Source organism: Vitis riparia, chromosome 4 (assembly GCF_004353265.1).
Source record: "Vitis riparia cultivar Riparia Gloire de Montpellier isolate 1030 chromosome 4, EGFV_Vit.rip_1.0, whole genome shotgun sequence".
NCBI lineage: Eukaryota > Viridiplantae > Streptophyta > Magnoliopsida > Vitales > Vitaceae > Vitis > Vitis riparia.
In genome coordinates this window covers 18,833,938-18,850,198 of record NC_048434.1, presented here as the reverse complement: position 1 = coordinate 18,850,198, position 16,261 = coordinate 18,833,938, and the positions used below count along the sequence as shown (strand labels likewise).

General features: G+C 37.8%; 1 pseudogene; it reads left to right on the top strand.

The window, feature by feature from the left end:
* Positions 1-1,942: 1,942 nt before the first annotated feature.
* Positions 1,943-3,565, top strand: LOC117913298 (annotated as a pseudogene).
* Positions 3,566-16,261: the final 12,696 nt, after the last annotated feature.

Below are 16,261 nucleotides of genomic sequence, written 5' to 3'. Positions count from 1 at the left end.
GTGGTCACGTGCCTCCAGTTGGATCTGTTTTATTCGACCAAAAATGAAAGCTGCATCACAAATAAGCGGCATCCCCTTCCTTGGCCAAGATCACTATGGGAAGGAAATCTCTTGTTTCAAAATGGAACTCCAAAGGGTAGGTGTTGCTAATGGTCAATTTTGGGCGTGTATGTGGGTGACTTGGTTCTCAGCATATTGAGAGCAGCTCAGTATGATTGGAAAGTGTCTTTAAGGTGGGTCAGAACATGATGATAAGAGATGTGGCTTCTTCATGGGAAACCTTCAAGTTATGGAGGGTTTCTGATTCAGAGTTTCAGCTCCGCACTTCTCAAGGGCAGTCTTTAACATGCGATGATGAGCGGATAGTTTGAGGAATAAGGCTATTGTCCCCTCATTTGTCATACCTACTATCAGCATCCATTTCCATCCCATCACCTAATAAACCAATCATCATACCTACTGCCACATCCCTTCAATCTCTCTCTCATAGAAATCCAGTTCTCCAATCCCATTTTCCTTTCCCAAAAGTCATCCATAGCCTTCATTAAAGTTCCAAATTCACCCATCCACGTGCATGAGAATCGTGAAGACCTGACCATCATTCCTATATTCATTTCTCACTAACTTCCACTACCCGTTCCACTAATCAAACCCATAAACCCATATTCCCTCATACCCATAACCCTACACTCATCTCCAACAATTTTCTCTTGGATCCAGAGATTCTTAAGCCCACAATCAGTGAAAAGTCAAGGGTGCTGATTCTTTGTTCACCATCAAACCCAACATGATCTGTACATCCCAAGAAACTCCTAGAGGAGATTGCTGATATTGTAGCAAAACATCCTAGGCTCCTGGCATGTGGGAGAGAACACTTACTGTCAATGGATTTTCAAAGACTTTTACAATGACTGGTTGTCGACTTGAATACCTGGCTAGTCCAAAACACTTTGTGGCGGCATGAAGTGAGTCAAAGCGCAGGTGTTGAAACTAATCAGCTACCTAAACTTTCAGAATCCTTATCTTTGTCAACCCATGATGCTTCTTTGATTATTGACTATTCTTTTAATCATGAGAGCCAGTCATCACTGCAATTCACTGGTTTATCAAAAGGTTCAGAAACAGAGGTTGCAACTATGATGGCTGAAGCTAATTCCCAGTTGATAACTGAGTCGAATGTTTTGGTTTTGAAAGAAGCTACTTCAAACCTGCACATCTCTGATGCTCGTTATGTCATCTTCAGAAACCATCTTCAAATCCCTGAAGCTTTTAAGAATGGTTTGGGTTTTTGGAAGTTTCAATTCTAGTTTTTCATTAGGCTCGAAATATGCTAATGGTCCTGATGTTGAAGAGAGCCCTACACCAGCATAATCTTCTCAGGAGAATATTGAAATTACTAAGGGGCCTTCTCCAAGCAATCAAAGTGTAGCCTCAACTACACAAGAGGAAGATTATCCTGATCAACCTCAATCTCCTCCACATGCATGAGAAAATTTATCACCTCCAATGGGCAGTGTCTCATCTGGTGCAGTTCCAGAGCATGAAACTCACAGCAGCGATCATCTTTAGCACTTGCCGTCAGCTAATAATCACTTCCATGGCACCAGTTTCTGCTTCTACAGTGGGCTCCCAAAGAAAACATCCTCAGTTTTGTTGCGAACAGTTACCATATTTGAGAAATATCTGGGTGAATGCAGAGAATGTATAGAAGAGTTAAAACAATCACTCATAGATTTGAACAAGAACTCTGCCTGCATCGATCCCGTGCTGCTGCAGCCTTTTCTAAAGAAGCAATACTAGAAGCTTGCTCTTCTGCTTTATCCAAATAAAAATAAAGTTGTTGGTGTTAGAAGTTGTTTTTTTTAAGCTTATTGGAGAAACGAACAGAATACTTCCAGACTCATGAGATGGCAATGGTAGCAAGTACAACAATGTCAATGGCATGGTTTCTAAGGCTAGTATCATAGGCGGCATCTACCAGGCTACGTTTGATAAGGATATCTCTTCATTTGGAACTGAACCTGATCTTGGGAAGGTTTCGTCACCTGGTTCGAACCTGGCTGTTTAGAGTTTGCTCATTGGTAAGTCATCTTTGATTGGTGGAGAGGCATGGCTTCCAGCTCTGGTAGAGGCACTCATGATAGCTGGGAGAAAGCAAGGGATCTTTTGCCATTAAAAATGGAAATGTTTACTTGCTATGTAATGATCAGACAGTGGAGGATATCAAACTGATAAATGAAAATGATATAACTGTTGGGTTATCTGGACGTCCTCCATGGTTTTGTAGTCTTTGCAATACAAAGGCTACTGGTAAGCTAGCACTACTTCAATATGCAACAGAAGGGGAGCCCTCCATACTTGCTGTTTCTGAGTCCAAGAATAACGAAGAGATAGAAGCAGAGGAAGCTAAAATTTCAAAGGGTAGTCAAGCTGAATTTGATAAGGCAATTGACATCACGTTATGAGATGATGAAGCTCCAGATTTGAACCAACTGAGCACTGCAAGGATGCACCTACATAACTGACTCAGGGCTTACATTTCTTGTTAAGGGATGTCAATGGATGAAGTTCTTAAACATCAATGAATGCAGCAATATTAGCGATATTGGGGTTTGCAGTGTTTCAATCGCTTGTTCGTGTTCTCTTAAGACACTAAAGTTATTGGATTGCTACAAAGTCGAGGATGAATTGGTATTGTCCTTGGCCCAATTCTGTAAAAATCTGGAGACTCTCATCATTGGTGGTTGCCGGGACATTTCTGATGAGTCAATAAAATCATTGGCCATTGCTGCTTGTAGTCACAGCCTGAAGAACCTGCGAATGGACTGGTGTTATAATATATCTGAGCTGTCATTGAATTGCATCTTCTGTAATTGTAGGAATCTAGAGGCTCTTGATATTGGATGCTGTGAAGAGGTGACAGATGCTACTTTTCAAGGACTAAACAAAGGTGGAAGTAAGTTGGGATTGAAAGTTTCGAAGGCCAGCAACTGTCCGAAAATAACAGTGGCAGGGATAGGCATGCTTTTGGACTCATGCAACTCTCTAGAATACCTTGATGCGAGGTCATGCCCACATGTTACAAAGGCAGGTTGTGATCAAGCTAGATTACAGTTTCCTGAATATTGTAAAGTGAATTTTTTTTGGGTAATTTATCAGAGCCAGATGTCCTAATTTGAGATAAGCTCTGCCTCTGGTACTTCAATGGGTTATGACAACAAAAGGTGAGGGCATTTCTAAAGTCCCTGGAAGTCATGTGAAAGAGTTTGCTTGTGGAGGTTGGCATAGTACAGTAATCACAGATGCTGTCAATTACCCACATTTGGTTGGGGACTTCATGGACAGTGTAGACTAGGGGATACACATGTTCAGCTGAGACCAGCTTACGTGTCTACTCTGCCGGGTGTCAAAGTTACATGAATTGCCGCTGGACTATGGCGCACACTCTGCTTCTATGCTGAGGGTCAGGTCTATGCCTTCGGTAGGAATCAATTTGAACCGTTAGGAACTGGAGCAGATCAGGCTGAAACTTTGCCCAAGCTTTTGGATGCTTCAAATTTGGAAAGTAAGCGTGTCAAAATAGCGTCATGCATGGCTATCTGTAGTATGCAACCAAGGGCCACGTGTCATCTTCCCTTTTCTCCAATCCTCTTTGATTTTGAAAAATATTTTCCCAAACTTCATTTTGTAAATAATTTCCTAAATTCCGGTTTCCAAATAACTTCAAGTCCCCAAAGCTTTCATCCTTAGAGTTTTTAGGACTTAAAACCCCATTTTCAATAAAATTTGGTTGCCATTTTCTTTCCGGCAAGCCACTTTTGAATTTTCTTTAATTTTCAAAATGTTTTAAAATAAGTGTGAATTTATTTTTCGTAGTTCTTGATGATAGAATTTGCGAAATTAATTCATACAAAAATAAACGGGCTTTGGTGGAGGCCCAACATCAAATAAATTTTCATCAAAATAAAAGTGAATTTGAAATAATACCATGCATGATATTGGTGTTTCTTTATCTGGTTGGGTGATATGAGTGATACACTTTATGTTCATTACTATGCACTAACCCCATTTTGTGATAGTGCGTTGCCGTTTGCTGATCAGGTACACATCCACTTCCACTTTGGTTATTCTCTATGTATATTTAGATACTCATATATGCATGATCGATTTGAGTATTCACTGTTTTCCTCATCATTGCCACATCAGCTTCATTTTATTAGTAGAGACCCGACTTTAGGGACTTAGAGGGGTGCTACGGTCTTTACTGTACCTTCCCGATAAGTAACCTAACCCCCGAACCCGATCCGGTTTTTCACAGACCGCCTTTTCCGAAATAAGGAGTCACACTTAGGGTTTTTCTTTCTTGTTTTGTTTACCCTTTAAAAATAAAACAAAAATAAGTGGCGACTCCAAGTCATTTTCAAATAATCAATAAAAATCAAATTTTCAAATAAAAATCGAGCTCGCCATCGAGTGGGAAACGCATTGAGCCGAAATGCGGGGTCCACACATATGCATGAGGAATAATGTCTATTTTAATTTATTTATAAATTTATTTTGCTTGCTAGATTTCCGATGCTTCACTCCCATTAAATATAGCATATGGGGAATCTAGATTTTCTATGAATTGGTCAAAACCTTTGTGTGGAAATTGCAAAGCAGAAGATGGGAAAGGCGGGCTGAAGATGAGTAATGACACGGAACCTGAAATCAAGTTCATAAAGAAGCCAACAAAAGGTACGTACTACACAATATTCCATATCATTTTGAAAGCAGAAATTACGACAGAGGATATTAGCCCATGGTATATTCCTTTGCACCCTGATATGGTAATGGAACTTTTGACATAATTTCATTTTATCTATTCGTATTTTGACATAAATTACTCTCTATAGACAAGGATCATTAGGATTGTTTAATTTAACCCGGCCTCTTAACTTAATTAGGGTCATGTATTCAGTCTGGTACTTCTTCCTTGAGAATCTCCTCAAGTAAATGGATAGAAAGTAAGGAATTTGGGATTGTTTCATTTAACCCCCTTGACTCAGGATCATGTATTCAGTCTGCTACTTCTTCCTGAAGAGCCTCCTCAAGTAAACAGATAGAAAGTAAGGCATTTCATAAAAATATAGGTGACTTGATCAATAGCTGATATGCATTTGGCCGAAATGTCAGCATACAGAACCTCTTCTCCAATAAATGGTAATCAATATTATTAATGCGCTGCATTTGGGATAGGGTAAAAATAGAAGAGGATAAGAACATATACATAGATCATTTTGTAGCATTCCAATATATCCAATATAATTCAATCATAGCATATACTATAAAACAATACTAAGAATTCATTTGGTAGTAATTATAGGAAATGTTTTTAGCGTAAAAAGTGTTTTAGAAAAAACAAATGTTTGAAAAAATTTATGAAAAACTTTTAAAAATCTGGAAAATCATTTTTAGTATTTTCTAAAGAAGTAGTTGATGGGTGATTTTCATAAAAACACTTTTAGAGAAAACACTTTGAGTAAAACAGTGTCAAATGCATCCTAAGCCTCTTTAGGAAGAATAAAGTTCATCCCAATTAAACCACAACTACATGATATCTTTAGGAAGAAATAAATTTCATATACGATGTTCTTAAGAAAACAAAAAATGTACTATAATCCTATTTATTTGAGTTATAAATTGTGGTTTTGTTATTTCTTCTCCCTTGTAGTATTGGATGAGCTTATATGAGTATGTTTCAATTCATAAACATGGCTACGAAGAACTTGTAGAAACCACTATAAGGAGAAAGGAAACAATGACAGCCTTTTAAGCATCAAGAAAGACATATGATGTGGCTTGCCTAAAGCATCATATTATATCATGTCAAGGAATGAATTTGGATACATGAATGCTTCTAGGAAACCTTATCCTTCATATCTAACTCAATAAAAATGGGATGAGAAATACCATTAATTGAAAAGGAGAGAGTGGAAGAAAAGGAACTTAAATATGTTGTTAAGAAATTATAGAGGGTATGAGTCAAATGGCTTTGCTACCATGAAAAAAATAAAAGTAGAAAAATAGTAGAATTAGTGTTCTATATATATTTTTGCATGTATTTATTCTGCTATGCATAGTACAATTGAAGAACATAATAAAATAAATTAGTAAATCTCTTTGCATTGTTCCTTAACTATACTTTAAAATTGTCCTCTATATGTTTGATATTTTTTATGGCCTTCCCATTAATTGTTGTTAAAACAATAACTCCCACTTTTCATGGAAAAGAAGAACCATTATAGAATTAGTCAAGCTTGATCTATACGAATTTAATTAAGAATTTGTTGGTATCGTAGAATTTGTTGGGTCCTTCTTAACAATCCTTTTGAAAATGATGACATATATATATATATATATATATATATATATATATTGGTTATCTCCACCATGTTTAGTCCGTGTGATTAGCAGATTTTGGACACTATTCGTCCCTCATAAATTTTGTGGGGAAATTTCAAGCCAGTTTTTCCATGGAAAATAAGAAACCATCTAACCATCAGTCAAGCTTTTCCATCATACTTTCAATTTTTGTAAGATACATCAACTATCCCACAATTTTTAATGTTTCTATATTGACACCTTCCCAAAAGGTCCTTCTCAATAATTCTTTTAAAAATAATGGCATCCATTTTCTTATGGAAAACAATATATATGTGTGTGTTTGTATATATATATATATACACATAGTGTTTAGTCTATTTGATTGACACATTTTGGACATTAATTTTCCTCCCTCATAAATTTTGTGGAAAATTTTTCAATGCCTACTTGCTATGTGAAATAAGAAATTACCAAAGGAATTAATCAAACTTTTCTACCTTTGTTTATACTCTTGTTACATACATTAACTGCCCCACAATGTTTAATGTGTCTTTGTTGATACCTTCCTAAAAGATACTTCCCAAAATTCTTTTGAAAATATTACATATCGCTAAGAAGTTACTTTTTATTGTAAAAAACATGGTGAGAATAATTTTTGTGTAGTATATAACATTGTGCCATGAACTCCACTTTTTACCTCAAAATTATTTGTGGCAAAATATCACTTTCAATCATGAATTTACATTTCGTTTTTTAAATTATCGTAAGAATAATTATCATATAATATTTGACTTTCTACTATAAACTTTATTTTTTAGTAGAAAATATTTATAATAAAAATATATAAGCAAAAACTTACAAATTTCAATTTTTGTTCAATTTTTTTTTTCTATCATCTAATTTACAATAGAAAATTACTTGTTATTTTAATTATATATACACCACTTTTTCAATAATTTACAATAGAAAATATATTTTGGTAAAATAAAATTTTTCATAATTTTATGGTTATCATATATCCTATTTCACAATCAACGTGGATGAAAATATAGTACATCATTTGTTTGTGATTATAAGTGGTAACTTTCACTCAAACCTCTAACTAGTTAAGATAGTAATTAAAGCAAAATCTAAATCCAAATCTCTCAATTAATTGTTTTCATAGATTGGTTTTCTCTCCATAAAGTTTTTCCTTCCGCCCTTCTAAATAAATAGTTTTGTTATGTTTAGTTGTGGTACCACCCCCTTTCCAAGTAAACAATTTCAATGAAATTTTAAAACTGATAACCTATGCACAACAATCATTAATGCTTCACCTACCAAGAACAAGTTATGCTATTATTCACCTAATTACATGTAAATTTCACAATCATCTCATAATTATAGTGAAGGAAAAAAATCATTTTCTTTTCTGTTATTCTTTTTTAATATGTAGTTAGCTAATGTTTTAATCAATGGTTCATGATTAATGTGATCTTTATATAATATGCTTCTATTTAGGCTCATTTTTTGTTTTAAGGTCATTCTTATATTTAAACTTAAAGTCTTAAAATATAATAAAATAAAATAAAAAATAAAGTTCTATTTAAACCAAAGTCAAATTAAATTTTATTTAGCTTTAAGATAAATTAAACAAATCTCATTTGAGAAATTGAGGCTTACAACATCAATTTCCCTTTTTACCAATAATTTTCGTATTAAGAAATGAGGTGCTTTAGAGAGTTACTAGTTTCCTTATTCTTAAGAGAAATTTCATAAGAAGAACTAATCATATGATTCATGAAGAAATAAATAAAATCAAAATCAGATTTTGGAGAGCCTTACGTTAGTCAATAAAGGCATCCTCTTTCAAATTGGACAATGCAGGAGATACCAACTTAGGTTTCACTAGGAATGTAGTAGCAAATTCCAAAAAGACAAAATTCCAATTGAAACTCACAAAAAGAGAATTATTTGAAAGTTTGAAGGTGGATGCAGCAAGAAAGATATATAATTACAAAAAAAAAAAAAATGATCTCTCATGGTTTCAAGTTGTAGTCCCTTATGTAAAATGATGCATGAATCAATTTCTTTCCTCGTTGGCCCCATAGGAACTAGTCGAGTTTTGAGAGACTGAGTGTCAGATGTCATTCATTGTCATAATTAGAGTTGAAAAAAGATGATAAGATTCGTCATACAATGACTAAGAAATTTTGCTACTCCACTTGCTTTGCATTGGTAGAAGGTCTATCCATAGATGTCCAGACATAAATATGACTTGAAGTAGAGATGGTAACATGCTACTAACAGAATTGATTGATACCTAATAATCCATGGAGAAAGGTGTAAAGATAAGATAGAACATATTAAACTAGCTTGGAGGTTCATAAATTCATAAGTAACGATTATATTATATACTTTTACCAAATATGAGTTTTTTTTTTTTCTTTGTTATTTTTTTTCCTCCTTTAAATTTCAGATTTGATTTTAATAAATTTCTGGATTTGCTTTTGAGATCAACTTTAGTTATGTCAATTCTTTGAAAAAAAAAATACAAAAACCTTCCATCATGCTTTGAAATGAAATTTCCACCCTAAATCCCTATTAAATAACATATAATTGTCTTAGGTGGAGAGCATAAAAGACTATTAAATTGGTTCAATCTATTTAGTAGTAACAAAATATCAAAGCAAAACCCTAAAACATGCATCTTCCAACAATTTAACAATTTGCAGTAATTATCATCTATAAGAGGGAGTTTTTTTTTTTTTTTTTTGCTAAAATGGGAAAGAAGGGAATTCAAGTTCAAGAGAAGTCATTTTAATTACTTAGGAAATTCCTGTTTTAATCCAATATTTAGTAACAATATCTAAAACATGTATTTAATATAATAAAAAAATACATACACACATACTTAAGACAATTATTTTCAGTAATTCTAATCCTTCACCTATTAAATAGGATAACAACTTGCAAGACCTCCTCCTTTCATAAGCATGTGGGTATGTCTAGTAATTAGATAGCTCCTCGTGCTTGACTAGCTACAGAACATTATATATAGAAAAATCAAACATTGTGGACAAGTTGATGCACCTAGTCACCCTCATACTTCAATGCTAACTATAATAGTTAATGCTATAGAAAAATCAAACATTGTGGGCAAGTTGAGTTGATGTACCCATTCACCCTCATAATTGAATATTGACTATGATATTCAATGCTATAGAAAAATCAAACACTAGGAGAAATTTGATCAAAGCATTTAACAACCAATTAAGAACTATAAAGTGGTGTTTTGAATCTTAACTTCCACTAATGAGCCCCAACGCCCTGAACACAACCTAGCTAATAGAACATTTAGCTTAATTGATTTTGAACTTGTGATTCAAACTTGTATTTTCCCATGTTTAACCATCATCCAAGTGCAAGAAAAAGCAAAAGGTGGACTGGTCGAGCTACAACTTCAACCAGTTCTACACAAATCGGGTCCAAATATGGAAAAATGATGTTTGATGATCCAATGATGTTTGAGCAATCTAGAGAAAGTAAGAGGGGAAAAACATGGATTAGTGTACTCAGGAATTAGTTAGGCTTATTATGGTAACCATGTACACTTAGTTTATATTAAGGTGAGACACATTTTTGCCTCTCTTTAAAAGTGATATTCACCACTAGTCATGGCATAATTCCTCATGCTATAGCCCAAATAGCTTTGCGTTGGGCCTAGAATTGCTTCCTCAACCCAATTGGGCTTTGATGTTGGGTCTCAAACGTGCTGGGTTAGGCTAAATCCGAGCCAGCCTATGGGTCGACATGATACTGCATTCCAATTCTACAGATGTCATTTTAAGAAAATGAACTGTTCAACAAGGAGGAGTAGGGCAAATGGAGTCGAAAGGGAGAACCTAAAAGTAAGAAAGCAAGATGCTTTGGAACAAAATGTAGGGAGGAGTTTGCTTAATGCTAATAAGGCATCATACATCTTCTGATTTGTGAAGTAAATTCTTTTTTTTTTTTTTTTTTTTCTGAAGTGAATTCCAAAGGGAAAACTACAAAAAGTAGTTTGTTTCTAGCAAGAAAATAATTGCATAGGAAAATAGGTCATCTTAAAAAATTGTATTCATACTTTAGGAGATAAAATATTATATTACTTGCTATGGTGATTGCAAGTCACAATTAACAAAATATCATGTTAGCTATGTACCCCAAGAGAAAACAATGACGACACCATGTGACATGTTTATTTATTTGTCAATATTTTAGAATATAAAAAAAATTATTTATTTTGTTAGACTAATATTTATGTATCAATGTAGAAAAACAAAACATTTGTTATATTCAAGGTTGTTGATTACATAAAATAATCACTATAGTCATGTTGGACATATTTCTTATATTTAATTATAATGTCAGTCCTAGTGGCATCAACTTAAAAATAAATAAATAAATAAATTCATGAGAAAGAAGCATGCTGGAAAATAAAATTATATCCATATTTAAGAAAATAAAATATCATGTCTTTGCCTTAGGAAAAGAACACTACCATGGTGGAAAAGTGGGAGGCAGTGCAACGGCTTAATAATCCTGCTTTTACTTGATTGATTAGAGATCTTAGTATTGGAGAACAAACCCCAAAACCCTAAATTACATAAGGTGACTTTTGTCTTGGAATCAAAAAAGTGGCATCGTTATAGAGGAAAGGAAAAAAAATAAAAATTTACACCTTCAAAATAATCCATGAAAAGTGTTAATGCATTGACCTAGATAGATTAAGTTGGCATTTTTATTTCGTTCATCTTGGTTTAGAACTCTATATATTTTCTTGTGACTTACACCACTTGGAAGACACAAGATTATTGCGGAATCAGCCTTGGGAATATAAGTATGTATAATAAGTTTAAAAAAAAGGGTAATGGCTTTTAAAAATAACAAAAAAAAAAAAAAACGGACTTTAGGGAATTTAGGGAATTGAAAACTAGGTGTTTGATTTAATTATAAAACAGGATTTTAAGATCACGCACTCAAGTGTTATGATCAACTAAAAAAACACTTGAAGTGTTGCACTCAAGCTCTAGAAGAGCTTAATGTCACAAGCTGATTCAAATGAGCCTCCCCATGGCCTTATATAGAGTAAGGAAGCTTCTGGAGACTCCTAGAGTGGGAAGAGTGTGGAAGGTTCTAGAGAAGTCTGGAGGAATCCACACAATTCTACACCATGGTGGAAGACACGAAAGGAGTCCGGGGCTTTCTAGAGAAATCTAGAAGACTCTTGTATATACTTGTATATAGGCTTGTACCTAGAATGGTGTAGGACATTCTAGAATAGTCTTGAGTTGTAAGGAACCCTCCAAGGTTCCAGAGAGTTCCATTGGTGCCTATAAATAGGTGAGGGCCTCATTTGGCCAAGGCACCAAACAAGTGAGCATCCAAGCACTTGTAAAGGCTTTCTTGAGTTAATAAGAGCTTCCATTCTTTAAGGAGTTGCCTATCAAGCTTCTTAAGCTTTCGAGTCGCGAGTGTCTTAGCCGAGCAAGCTAAGCATTGGGGAGCAAGGCTGACTTAGCAAGATCAAGCGTCTTGGCTTGTCTAGGTGTCGCACGAGCTTAGTGAACGACTAAGTCCGTGACAAGTGGTATCAGAGCGCGGTTACGAGGTGGGCATACCAAAGGAAGCATGTCGAGCTCTAACGTGGAGGAGACTAGCGAGCAAACCCGTGGACGGGAGATGGAGCATACCGCACGGGGCCGAGGCAGGAAGGATAAGTCTCGTGACGCCTTAGCCAACATGGAGGCAAGGCTAGCCAAGGTAGAGCTAGCCATGGCGAACACCCGGGAAGGGGTGGACTTGATCGAGCAAGGCATGGAGAAGGGCTTAGAGGATCTAAGGGAGCAGATCCAAGACCTTCGCGAGGGCGTGCTAGGTTCACAAGTTCAACCGGTGTCACACGAGGAGTTCATGTCCTTCCAAGACAAGGTCATGACCATGTTCGCTAGTGTGGAGTCAAGGATGGAGGCCTTGGCTGCACCCATGGATGCCCGAGACCAAGAAATTCGTCAAGAGCTAGCCATCTACAAGACCGCAGTGTCAACACAAGTCATGGCCACTCATGAGGCGCCAAGGGTGGAGGTGCCCAAGCCACACACGTTCAGTGGCAAGAGGGATGCTAAGGAGCTTGACAACTTCTTGTGGCACATGGAGCGTTACTTTAAGGCAATTGCATTGATGGATGAAGCCACTAAGGCACGCACCGCGACCCTTTACCTCACTAATAATGCTACTCTATGGTGGCGTCGACGGTTTGCCGACATAGAAAGAGAGACGTGCACCATAGACACATGGGACGCCTTTAAGAGAGAGATCAAGAGGCAATTCTATCCCGAAGACATGGCTTACCTAGCAAGAAAGAGTCTGAAGCGTCTCAAGCACACGGGCTCGATCCGTGAGTATGTCAAAGAATTCTCTACTCTTATGCTTGAGATACCTAACATGGCCGAGGAGGAGCTACTGTTTAACTTCATGGACAACTTACAAAGTTGGGCCAAGCAAGAGTTGAGGAGACGTGGTGTCCAAGACCTAGCCACGGCTATGACGGTAGCCGAATCCTTGGTGGATTATAGAAGGGGAGACTCCTCCAAGCCCAAGCCACCACAAAAGGGTAACCAGGCCAAAGGTGGGAGAGATAAGAGGTCGCAAGGCCATACTTCTAAGGAAGGGTCAAGCAAGGGCCCTAGTGGCAAGGATGGCAAAGGCAAGGATTGCGAAAGGAGTTCACGCCCAGGACCAATTGCTTCCTGTGCGATAGTCCGCACTGGGCACGGGACTGCCCTAAGAGGAAGGCTTTAAATGCTATGATTGAGGAAAAGGAGCAGGAAGGCGACGCTAAAGTGGGATCGTTGCAGCTCCTAAATGCCCTTAAGGCCAAGCCGATGCCTAAGACGCCTCAAAGCAAAGGGCTGATGTATGTGAAGGCCCTTGTGAACGGGAAGGCCACCAAGGCCCTGGTGGACACAGGTGCCACTCACAACTTTGTCTCGGAGGATGAGGCAAGAAGGTTGGAGCTCCAAGCATCCAAGGAAGAAGGATGGCTCAAAGCAGTCAATTCAGCCGCCAAGCCATCACATGGAGTAGCTCGCGGGGTGACTATGCACATCGGCTCGTGGGAAGGAAGGGTCGACTTCACAGTGGCACCCATGGACGACTTCAAGATGGTGCTAGGAATGGACTTCCTACAGAAGGTCAAGGTCGTGTCACTACCTTTCCTACGCTCAATGGCTATTCTAGAGGAGGAGAAGCCATGCATGGTCCCTACGGTCACTGAAGGTACGCTCAAGACCCCTATGCTATCCGCTATGCAAGTAAAAAAAAGGGTTAAAGAGGGAAAAGATGACCTACCTCGCGACCCTGAAAGAAGAAAATGATGATGGGTCAGGAGAACCCATGCCTAAGGAAATCGAGGGGGTCCTTGATGAGTTCAAGGACGTGATGCCGCCCGAGTTGCCTAAGAGACTTTCTCCTAGGAGAGAGGAAGATCACAAAATTGAGCTGGAGCCGGGAGCCAAGCCCCCTGCTATGGGGCCATATAGGATGGCACCACCCGAGTTGGAAGAGCTAAGGAGACAACTCAAGGAGTTGCTAGATGCGGGGTTTATCCAACCATCCAAGGCTCTCTATGGCGCGCCGGTTTTATTTCAGAAGAAGCATGATGGGTCCCTACGAATGTGTATAGATTACCGGGCACTCAACAAGGTGACGGTGAAGAACAAGTATCCCATCCCGCTCATTGCTGACTTGTTCGATCAACTTGGAAGGGCAAGGTACTTCACAAAGCTGGACTTAAGGTCAGGCTACTACCAAGCCAGGAAGTGCTTATCATGTGGCCGACGCCCTAAGACACAAAGCCGAGCTAGCGTTCATGACGAGTCAGCCCCAATGAGACATAATGGATCTTCTAAGGGAGGGACTGCAACATGATCCAGTGGCTAAGAGCCTCATCGCCTTAGCTCATGAAGGGAAGACTAAGCGGTTCTGGGTGGAGGACGGCCTACTCTACACTAAGGGGAGACGACTCTACGTGCCTAAGTGGGGAAACATAAGGCGGAATCTGATAAAGGAGTGCCATGACACCAAGTGGGCTGGGCACCCTGGGCAACGACGCACAAGGGCACTACTTGAGTCGGCTTACTATTGGCCTCAGATACGGGATGAGGTTGAGGCCTATGTGAGGACTTGTCTTGTGTGCCAACAAGACAAGGTGGAGCAACGACAGCTTAGAGGCCTGTTGGGGCCACTACCCATAGCAAAACGTCCATGGGACAGCGTCACCATGGACTTCATCATCGGGCTACCCAAGTCGGAAGACAGTGGGTCGATCATAGTGGTGGTGGACAGGTTCTTTAAGTACGCGACCTTCATAGCAGCCCCGACTGACTGCACTGCGAAAGAGACGGCGAGGCTATTCCTAAAACACGTAGTCAAGTATTGGGGGTTACCAAAGTTCATCATCAGTGATCGTGATCTGCGTTTCACTGGGAAGTTTTGGACGGAGCTCTTCAAGCTTATGGGTTCGAAGCTTCACTTCTCCACAAGCTTTCACCCACAGACAGATGGGCAGACTGAAAGGATGAACGCCTTACTGGAGCTCTACCTAAGGCATTTCGTGAGTGCCAATCAGAAGGATTGGGCTAAGCTGCTAGACATAGCCCAATTCTCATACAACCTGCAAAGGAGTGAGACAACCAATAAGAGCCCGTTCGAGCTAGCCACAGGACAGCAACCGTTAACTCCTCACACTCTAACGATTGGCTACACGGGGAGAAGTCCAGCGGCTTTCAAGTTCGCGAAATGGTGGCACGAGCAAGTTGACATAGCACGCTCATACTTGGACAAGGCCGCTAAGAAAATGAAGAAGTGGGCTGACAAGAAGCGACGACACACGGAGTATAATGCCACATATTTTTTGCTGGTTAATCAAAATTTACTATAATACCCACGTAGAGGGAAAAATTCCTTCTTTTGTTTTTTGTTTATGATCTTGTTTTTTGTTTATTTTTTTATATGTAGAGATACAAAGGGTCCAATTCGGATTGGAGTTATATTAATCTTGCTTTGAGATGAAACTCAACCAAGGAACAAGTTGAAAAAATCATAACATGAAGAATAGCCAAGCATATATGTCCATAAGTGTAAAAACTTAAGGTGACATGAAGTCACTTATCCCTAGTCTCATATGGTCACCTAAAGTATAATTTATGTATTTTATTTTATATTTGTTGTGATCATTATCTATACACATGAAGAGGTTTCATAGATGAAAACCTAGTAAAAAAATGTTTTAATGTTTTTCTAAGGAATAGAGAAACAATAAAAAACACTATTTTACTGGGAATATGAAGAGATGTTGATGTTAGCATTTTTGCTTTTTGAGAGCCTATGAAAAATTTCCCATTTTCTATGCAATTTTACTAGGGGAAATCTTTGTTTACAACTTCAAGATATTGAATATTTTGATTATGTGCTTTTGGAAATATTCATAATGTATCCTTTCACTGTGATGGTGACTTTGAAGAAATTTTTTTTATTAAAAAGATTAAAAAATGGTAGGTTCTTCACTAAGATTGTATTGGCTATAGGTTGTACAAGCCTCAAGGATTTTAATTATTTATATTATAGCATTTCCTTAAGACAATTTACATTTTTCTGTGTGGTTCATTTGATTTCAATCAATGTTGAAATAGGGTCCACGATGATCGATGGGATGATCAACCAGGCTATAGTGAGTGATAATTCCATACAGTGCTTTTATAGCCCACCATGCTATGTAGTCAATCAAGTAAAAAGCATGATAATTAAGAAGTCATGGTCTTGTTGCTTCTTGATCAAGTAGAAATGTTAACATGTTACATAGAGTATCACTATA